Genomic DNA, 10,727 nt, shown 5'->3' with positions numbered 1-10,727 from the left:
CCCTGTTTAGCTTTCAAGAGCAGTGAGGCGTGTTGCTTTTTAGGTTTTTTATGACGGAGAAAACCATCTTGTCTGTCACACCTTGTGCTGCAACTGGATGAATAGGGACCCAGCCATCACTCCCAAATTTTCCGTATTTGCCAAAGGGTCTGTTTAAAGAGCTGATAAAGGAACTTTAGAAGCCCCAGACGCCACCAGGAAGGACACACTCCCTCAGACTTCATTGCACAGGAACTGAATTTCAGCAGCTCTGCTCACGTACTTTATCAGCCATGGGCGCATGTCCGAGGATGATCTTGGATTTGGAGAGATAGAGGCCAAACTGCAAAACCCAGGTTGGTGTGGTGACTACAGAGCTCCTCAGGACTGCCTAGGCTTTGTCAGAGGCCACTTCAGGCTCTAGAGCACAGCTGAAAGCAAGGCTGCTTAAAGTCACCCTCATCCACGTTTCCCTCAGGCATCCGTACAGGCTGCACCTCTGAGATGCGGCTCCGAATTTCAGTCAGCCTTGACTAATGAATTGACGCTGTCTGTTTTGGCATGGGGCACGTCCCTGCAGTGCAAAACTGCTGAGAATAGGGGCTGCTTCCAGAGCAAAAATTATCTTGTGACCAAGAGAGCAATCACAGCCCTCATGACTGCACACAGTGCCCTGCCTTCAATGCTGCTCTGAGAGGATGGCACAGGGGAGGGACACCCACTTGAATCCCCTGCTGGGCTGGAACCCAACCCCTGCATTGACGGTTGGTATGTCAGAGTGCTGCTGGCATGAGATTAATATAAATGCCTGAAAAGGTACATCTGAGGGGTGTGCCCTGAGTCTTCCTTGTCTGGCTGCATCCCAGGATCACAGCTGGATAACCAGCTGTGTCCCAGCTCTGAAGCACTGCCAAGCTAGAAGCCTCTTTGCTGCCACTCCTCTTTCTCCTTGCTGCTACTTATTATTTTCCCCTTTTCCACACTTCTGCTGCATAAAAATTGCCCATCTGACAAAGAGTCAAAATCTCATTATGGGCACCTGAGGACACACCTTTTATGCAGAGCTGACAATTGGAGTTTATTGTTAGTCTAATTATTATTTCAGCAGTAAAACCAAAATTAATCAAACAGTTATTCCAAGTCCAGTTACAATGATGCTAACATTTATAGTCCATATTATCTAATTATTGCTAATTCCCATTAATAGTACCCAGTTTGTTAGTCACCAACCTCCTATTATCTACCTCCTTTTGCTACATCACACTCACTTTTCTTATGAGTAGCAAAAGCAAATAATTAGCACCTTAAATTCTTCACTGGGAGGAATATCTTTAGTTCTGGGTCTGCTTGGGGTTTTTACGCAGTCTGTTAATATCACTTTTTTAATTAGTGCCCAACTTTAGTTACTGGTTATTCACTTAAGAGGTGTTGGAACAACACGCATGCTGTAATTTCTTTAAGGTAAAACCACGCAATTTTACAGAGTGAAGATAACACCAAATATAAGTTGGATATTAGTCATCTGTTGGGCAATTGCTGATTCAGCCAAAACAAGCTAATGTAAGCTCAGGACCAGGCAAAGCCCAAAGTGACCTGTGTTAAGGTAAAACAAAATCTGCAAGATTTTGGTAGCAATGGTAACATTTCCTAAGGTTCTATAAAAGCTGTGCTCCCACTGGTACTGCTGATGCAGTCTTGTACATGCCCATTACATCAATGCTTATGTCAGTAAAACTCTTCTTACTTGTTTTTTCCAGTTACAGCCAAATAAACTGCAGTCAAAGTGTTCCATGTTGTTCCCCCAAACACCTGAGGTTTTCTTTCAAGCTGTTCACATCTGATAGAGTCACACTTCCATTTTGAGGAACAGTGACTTGTGGTTTTAAGCCTCCATCCTATTCTGGATACTAACATCAAGGAAACACGTGAGCTATTCAGCACTGAAATTAAAGTGCATTTTCTACTGACAATAGTAGCATTTCAATAGCCATGATCAGTTTAGATAGTAGTGTACAGCACAAAGGTACAGACTTAAATACATATATTTTTTAAATACATATATGTACACATGTAAGCTCAACACTTGGAATATGGGACTAAATGATGTATCACATTTGTGACAAACTTCAGGCATTTATAAACAATGGAATGAAAATCTAAAACCATACATCTTAGACTGAAGTAGGTCGAATCTTGTATTTCCATACACAGACTGAATCTTGGGTAATCCCTACTGCTTTACAAGTGCCCATGCTTGAAAAACAGTCATCTTACCACCTACAATCTAAACCAGCTTGCAGTAAATCAGAAGAATAGGGTATTGGTTAGCAATTATGAGAAGGTAGAAGAGGCAGATAATTCTGGGGAAGACTTCCCCTCAGATTACCTGTGTGTACCCAACACCTGTGTGGTGGCTAAGTTGGAAGGGCTTTAAATAGGAGAAAGAATCTAATTTCTGGTATAAAACAGATTAATTATGGATTTCTCATGTAACTGAAGAAACAACATTTCATCACAAGACAATTAAATAGATAATGTGTAGATAGGGCTAACAAACGGCTGGTATAGCCTCAATTTTGTTTTTAAACTTGTCTTCATCCAGCAGGCAAGAAACGTCATAAAACTGTAAATGTTTTACAGCTTCTTTAAGAGGAGATCAATAAAAGCAAAGTTGTCAAGACTTGTGTAGAAACACATTCAATCTTAGAGAGTAATGACAAAGAAACTTGTATGTATTTATAAAGTTTATCCATGTTCAGTTCATAATAATTTCTCAGACTTTCTGGTGTCCCTATAGCCTTCTGTTTCTGCATTAGGTCTAAAATGTCAGGGTGTAAGAGGCTTAAATGCCATTGACTTGATTGCAGTAAGAGTGAGGTTTCTAAATGCCTTTGAAGGTCTGGTCTTTATATTCACTTTCCGTGTTCAGGAATGGTAGCTTCGCAGTTCTCACAGAATTACGCTGAGGATAAATACAGTAAAGATTATTAAGTGATCAAACTCTTTGGTAATGGAGACTATGTGGGTACCTTAGGTGAATAAACACTCATGTTTGCAGGACACTTTGACAATTTTCAGCTTACATCAGTTGCCCATAATGAGAGGTGGGAAGGAAACAGGAAAGCAGAAACTGGGAGGACTTTAGGATCAAAGCTAAGTGACCTTGACGAGAAGAAGTCTTTTATCTCTCCAGAAGGAAGCAGCCCAAGCCCATGAGAGTCACAACGCGCTAGAAATGCATGCAATATTTAAGATACTGAAGTAGAACATACTATGAGTGCAAATAAGTGCAATTTTTAGAAATGTTTGAGATTTAACTAATTGCATTCTTTATTGCGAAAGCATGGATTTCTCTGGATATAGTCAGCAAACATTTGATCACTTCAAGTCATACTTAAGTTCCAGTCATTTAAGCCCTTGTCATTAAAATCAGGCTAACAGAAATTTTGCCAATAAGAGTAGCAAAAATTGAAAGAAGCAATAGTAGAACTAAGAAACATTTTTAAAAAATTAAGAGTGACATGCTGGCTCTACTGACACAAAATTCTTAACAGTTTCGACAAGATTGAGGCTGGTTGTTTCTGTTCACTGCTTTCCATAAGAGCATCAGAGAAGTTTAGTTTTGGCTCAAGAAAATACTTAAAATACATGGAGTCTTTACATTAATGGAAGAATAGATGATTTACCCCTCTCTGATGTGAAGGGAAGCATCAGAGATTGTACTGGCACCTCAGTTGGTCATGTTTCTTTTCTTACTGGGAATAATTTTCTTTAGCATTAACTACTCAGGGGAATGCCTGATGAAAAGGATTTTCTGAAACAGAAGTCTCTCTTGTCCAGATTAGTATCTCTTTGTTTTTTAAACAGGGACATCTGTTTACAGGCATAAAAGCTCAAATCATACAGAAATGGTTTCTTTTAATTCTGCTTCTCCCAAGCTACTTCTCCAGTGTTTTTGATCTTGGCTATCAATCCTGGCAGCTCCATGGAATTAATTCAGAATCAAAATCAAAAACTCCAGTGAGCAAAGGCCAATTTTGCTGTCTTCATTGGCTTGCACAGAGCAATGTTCTACTGAATCCTGGACTGAGAACAACCACTTGAATCACATGTTCTGTATTTTTAGGATTAGCTCCTTCAGTTGTCTGAAACATAAAAGCAGAGCTGTCCTAGAAGCTTCTAATCCCCAATTTGCTGCATATGATGATCACAGTTATTTAGCATTAACAATATAGTTAAGAGTTGCAGCATGGCTTCAGCTCCCTTACATGGAAAACAATAGAAAAGAGTCTGTCTGGAACAGATTTTAAAAATAAAGCACCATATTCAAGTGTCCATTACACAAGGGGAAGATTTCAGTAATTCCATTGTAGACTCCACTTGCAAAAAATACAAACTCTCTATATCCCAAAGAGATTCCACGTATAATTGCAAAGAATTTAACGATACCAGAAACACCAATTGTTTTAAGTCAGATTGCAGTCTTTCCTGTCTTTGTTGATGTTGTTTTCTTTTTTTCCCATTCCTAAGAAGAAACATTTTTACAGGCATTTGATCACATACATTTTATTGGTTTCAATGCCCAGAGAAAACTCCTCACCAGAGGAATATTCTTTAACAATACAAGCAAAGGAGTTAGTCACCTCTATCGTATTTGATTTTCACAATGTATGTATGCAGACCTGTATGAACCAAGAGAAAAAAAGGAAAAAATCTGCCATTCAAATTTCCTCAGTATTTCTAATTAAGCAACTCATTAAGGTTTTTCAAAGAACTAGTGACATAAGTGGCATTATTAAATACTTCAGAAGCTATTCAGTCATAAGTAACATTATTCTTTTATACATTTTCATATTCTGAGAAACATAAAATTACTAGCAAAAACATATTAAAAGGCCCTTCTCAAAGAAGAAAGCCACCTCTCAGATGAGTGATTTGAAAAGCAAGTATGTGTGTTTCCTATTCATGAAACTTCAAGAGTTTCAGAAACATCACTCACTGTTCACAAAACCTCAGTTAAGTAATGAGTCATCGTGGCTGGAAATATACACTGAAGTGGTAAAGTTTATTGCCTCACCTGAAGTCGCAGGTTGAGTGTAGCTGCTTCTGCCATGCACTTGAACAATGAATAAATATCATCCTACTGGAAACAGAATGTCCTACTTGTCAAATTGCTAGAACATCCCTGCCAGCATGGTATGGTATTTATTCACCTGAATGAACCACAAGCATGCCTTATTCCCATTTTAGTACTCATTATTCTGTCCTAGTAACTCTGAAGTGACTCAGAAATGGTCAGTCCCTCTCGCTGCTGCAGCTGCTTCCTCATGCTAGGCCTCCTGGGGCTGTCCCCGTGGCTATCTCCACCCTCTGCCATCCAGTCTAGCCCTGCTTGAGAAGGTCTCCTAGATCCTTAACAGGATCACAAGTAGGATCAAAAGATCTAAGAAGGGAGGCCAGCCTATCTTCATTAGTTCTCCTCTCTTTTGCTACAGCTTCTTCAGCTGTGTAGTTAATAAGGGTAACATTAAGAAGCTTTTAGAGAATCTAGAGCGTTTTAGTGTAGCCAGTTACTATCACGATCAAAGAAATAACAGACCTTTTCATCAAAAAAGAGACATGACCTCCTAATCTACAGTTCTTTTAATAGCACATTCAAAATGAAATCAGTCTTAATGGGCATCTCTTTATTTGCTAGTTGATTTCTCCTGTTGGAGCAAATTTGCACAAGTGGAGTTCATTTGCCCACACTGAGCTGAGCATTGCAGGTATTTCTGATTTGGTAGCACTCTGCACCCATTTCACATTGGTAAATGGCCATGAAAGTCTAAGAGAGATAAGAAAGCTCCTGACAATCAAATGTGAAGTCAAAGTTTAGCTATTTCTATCGTGCCCAGGTTCCAGTACCTTATGTCCCACCTCGTTTGTTTTTGCCTAACTTCAGAGTGGGAAATTAGCATATGTTTCTGTCAAGAAGTCAAGAAAAATGTACTGAGCACTGAGCCTCTAGCAGAGAGGAAAATGCAAGCAGCAGCTGGTGAATAGAAAACTGCTTAAGAAAGACAACTGCTTTGCTCTACCACAGATGAAATGGGGCACACTGGGAACAGGGGTAGCGAGGAGAGTCACTGTAGTGGAGAACTGCAAAACGTAGGCAGAAAAGATTAAGGTCACTAAAAGAAAAAAAAAAAGAGACAGCAGCCATACCATTTGGGATTGTGGCTATCCTAGAAATGTGAAGTTACAGACAGTTGTAAATAAAAAGTAGAAAAGAATAATCTCTTTTGTACCTAGGAAAAGTGCATATGTTCTAACATGCTTAAATTAGAATTGTGGGAAATCTCCTTACCTGTTTGCCCTCACTTGCTAAAATGGTTCTGTTGTTACAGTATCTGAGTTTCTTCTGAAGGAAATAAATCAGGATTTTAGCAATTAATATCATATTTCACAACAATATACACTGCCCAAAGCACATCCAAAACACTCCTGTCAAAGAATTTTCTTTTACTTGTGTCTGTTATTGAACTGCCTAATTGCTACTGTCAAAAATAGTCAGTCTTTCATGAGAAGATATGCCTGTGCTTATTGAAAAGACACCTTACCTCCTCCTTTCTTTTATTCCTGGCTATGCATGTGGCAGTATCATTATCACTCTACAGTACTTGAGGGAGAACTGCAATGCCACTGAAGCATCTGCAAGCCCAGATTTTTCTCCTGTGTTTGGAGAGTATCGCTGACACTTTGGCTTTCAATAATTGCTATTCAGCACAGAAAGGATCTGTTGCCTATGGTTCTGTCTTATTTATGGGAATTTGTGGATAATTTTCCTCAGATGGCATGAAGGTAGATACCTAATAAATGGTAGGCTGAGTGTGCATGGAATAAAGCAAAACAGGGTATCTCCCCTAGAGCAAGAAAAACAGTTTTAAGGGAGAAGCTGACCAGGTTTTTCTTTAATGTGTCCAAAGGTTTTTAGTAGTTTCCTTACCTGATATTGTTGAGTGGTGGCATCCCATACCTTCCTCAGACTGGAGTCTTGTTTAAAATAGCTCTATTTTTGCTTTACAACAGAAAGCCTAAAATGTCACTGATCACTTCTAAGAGCCTGTCTAGGAGACTTCCAAATTCCAGTGTCTAAACAGAAATATAACAACAGGTATTCAGACCATGTAGCTTTTTCAGTGGGAGACAAAGCACTTTAAATTAGGCACTTGATGGTCACCTAAGAGTCTTTCTATTGTCTGGATAGGGAAGCTAGGCTCCTTTTCAGACAACAAATTTTGATGCGTAGTGTAGACTGAATTTCTTTTTGCCGACATGCCTGTTTTGAAGAGCCTGCTAGTTCTGTATTCTAACATACCTAAACAGATAAATAAAAAGGGTTAGGGGAAAGCACAACCTTATAATTTGATGGTAGCTTATTGCATGTCTGAGAACAACAGTAACTTGGACAACAAGATGACAATACTGCAGACTTCTATCAAGTACTGCAACAAGAAATAAGATTTTCCTACAAGCATTTTCATGGCTTCAGGGTTGCTTTGGGTACTGCTGAAAACTCTGGCTCTAGTTCCATGCACATCTGCTACTCTCTGCCATTAAGGTATTCATCAGGAATAAAAAATATGCATATCAGATATGCATAGCAGTAGGAGCACTACTGATTTCAACTACTAAACGTAGTTGATTGCTTGGCTGTTTTAGTCTTCTCTCTGTCAAGGAACAACTTAATATAATTTACAGTATTAGTCTGTATTATCTGCTAGTCACATACCTGTCCCTGGTTTAGATTAGAAAGCAGCATTAGCAGGGTGCTTCCTGCTGCAGGGGGACATTGAAATGCTGTGGAGGCCTGTCCCCACATCACCTGGAAAAGGCAGAAGAAGCTGGAAGCATTTTGCAAGACCAGCTCCTGCTCCCTGTTAGTGCCACACAAAGGTAGCTCACAAAGAGGACAGGATCAGCTAGAGCTGTGTCTGTCCTTCCTCTCCCGTATCACTCCTTGCAGAGGTGACCAGCCTGTGATACCTGCGTAACGTTGCTGCTCTTGCCTTTACACCCAGAGAACGTCAGATCCTTTTCCAGGTGCTCCAGCTACAGTGTCCACATATCCTCCAGCTCACACCAATGTCCAGCCAGTACATGCAGCAAAGGTGCTTGTGGTGCTTAAAGCACAGGTGGGATGACTTGGACTTCCATCAGAAAGGAAGAATAATATCCTGGTGATTAGAATACTGCTGTATGCCTCAAGAATCTAGGTCCAGGTTCCAGCCCTTCCATAGATATTCTTGAATGACCACAGAAATGTCACTTAATGCAGCCATACAGTGAAAACAAGATTTCCTTTTCTGTGTCGTTCCTCTGTCTTGTGTGTTGAGACTGTTTTTGCACAGTGGATAAAAGATACACGCCCAGTGTGGCTAACTACAGAGACTGAGATGGGGCATCTCTGGAACAGTATGACATTAAGGCTCTTTTCAAATACCAAGTGATAAAAAAATCAAAATCTCTGAGAACAGACAAATATCATCATCAGTTCACTCACCAGCTATTGAATAAATCCATACAGTCATCTTTTGCCATGGCCATTCACGAATCAAAGAAGGAGATACATTTCTCACTTTCCCTCTTTTGTCAGTGTGTGCTTTTGTGAGGCCTGGTGCTCTCACTAGGTCCACTAGGATTAAATCAGTTGTATTGTACAAAACCACCATGTTAATAGTCCCCAGTGCAGGATGGAGGTAGTAGTTATCTTAGTATTTCTGCTGCATTTAGTTATTTTTATAGTTCTGCACCTTTTTTTTCCTGCTTTCTGAGAGAACTGAATAAAAAAATGACTTTGAAAGACATTATAATTAACAGCTGCTGGCTGCAATTACATTGTGTACTTGATGTCTTCATAAAGTACCTCTAGTTTAAACCCACAAATCTTACAGTTTGAATTCTCTCTTGGCTCTGTTCTGTTTTGTTATTTCAGTGGTGTATTTACAGGAATGATCGCTAGAGTATATGGGTTTATATAACAAAGAGATAAAAAAAAAAAGCTATCAGAAGATTAAAATTTCATCAGCTATCTTTGCACTGGAAAAGTGACATTTTGTTCCATTTATGACTGATATTTACAAAGGCAAGCCTCATGGACAATAAAGAAAAAAAGCATTTGGGTTTCAGTGCTGTAAAAGCTTATTCACACTTGAGAAAATTATTAGATGGAGACTTTCAGATTTAAATGGTCATAAGAGAGACATAATTGTAAAGTGAGCTCAAACTCAACAACTGTGTTTTAAGTCCAAGTCAATTATGGACAAGTCTGCAGTGTTACAGCTTCTGAGCACATGAAACTCAGCTATTACTGAAAATATCCAGCAAGAAATTCTTTGCTATATATGAAAATGTACTAATATGATTTATTAAAATATATTAATATGACACTGAAAAGAAGTGAATATGCTAAATTTGGAAGCTTCTATTTTTTGAAGTTAGATGGAATACTTTTTTTTTTTCTTTGTGCAACTAATGTCACTTTAACCTTTCCCCCTCCATGGTAAGAAAGTAATTTTTTTGCAGATTTTCCTTAAAGACTTAATCATTTCCCTGCAGTTTTGCCTCCAGGCTAGAGGAATCACATCCTTCACGTTAGAGAGGACGGCCCCAAGGACACCCTAGGGTCCTGGCTTCTCTGACTCAAATTCTCCTAGAGACTTGTGAATTGCTCCTTTGGCTTGGCTTTGCAATAAGGTAAAATCCAAACAACAGATGACCAGATCCTTACCTAGAATGTCTCATTCCATACCACAGACTCTCATATCTGGCACAGTAAATGCAGAAGTCACTATTTAGCCATTTTTCTCCTCCCCTATTAAGGCTTTCCTCACCTTTGGTTCCTCAGGCTAAGACAAAGATGTTGATGTGTTCCCCTCTTGCAGACCTGACAGATTTAACACTAGCACGTGACGGTTGAGCCAGGGGAGAGTCCTCCTAGCAAGGACTGAGTAGAGAGAGTTCCTCTTGCTGCAGGGTCTTGCTGGGGGACTAGAAAGTGACTCTCCTGCATAGGGAAGCTGTGAATCCAGAGCCTGCAGTCCCGTTACTGTCACTGCTAGTTGGCTCTGTAGAATTGTTTGGGATTTAAGCAGGCTCAGTTTACCTGACAGACTTAACTGGTGCTGGCTGGGTAAGCCTCTAGAAAATGTCAGAATACTGTCAATGCGTTCCCACATCATCTACAAAATTAAATATAAATTAGAGCTTCCAGGGTAGAACCCTCCTTTTCCTCCAAAGATACTGGTGGTAAACACTTCATACAATGATGAAGCCAGGGACTAGTTTGTATCTTTCCACCAAGAACTCTGAATTAGAACTGTTTCAGGGGCAGTAAAGGCACATATACTTGTGCATTCATAGTGTAATCTGCTAGAATGAGAGAGTAGGGTCTATTCTCTGTCTTGGTGCATCTTTCTCTAAGAACCTAAGTGTCGCGTTCCACTGTGGGGAACTGCGGAGAGTTCTTTTAAAAATTGATGGGAACGAAATTAAGCCTAACGGGGCGAACCTTGTATCTGAGAACCGTTTATTGATAACAAGAACAGAAAGTAAAAGGACTTGCCCAAACGAAAGAGGGCTAGAAGAGACAAGAAAGGAAAACGGGAAAAGAATGGGGGAGAGGAGAGCGAGAGCGAGAAACAGGGCGTTAGCAGCAGCGAGGCAGGGCAGTGCTGGCGCTGTCCCGGCGGGGCTGTGCCGCTGCC

General features: G+C 40.0%; 1 protein-coding gene across 2 annotated transcripts in view; it reads left to right on the top strand.

The window, feature by feature from the left end:
* LOC103618744 (cadherin-6) overlaps positions 1–10,727 on the top strand; it is a 104,005-nt gene that overhangs the window by 36,823 nt on the left and 56,455 nt on the right. The window lies entirely within an intron of this gene.

The sequence above is a fragment of the Corvus brachyrhynchos genome, unplaced genomic scaffold, assembly GCF_000691975.1.
Source record: "Corvus brachyrhynchos isolate BGI_N302 unplaced genomic scaffold, ASM69197v1 scaffold23, whole genome shotgun sequence".
Taxonomy (NCBI): Eukaryota; Metazoa; Chordata; class Aves; order Passeriformes; family Corvidae; genus Corvus; species Corvus brachyrhynchos.
This window is presented reverse-complemented; position numbering and strand designations above follow the sequence as displayed.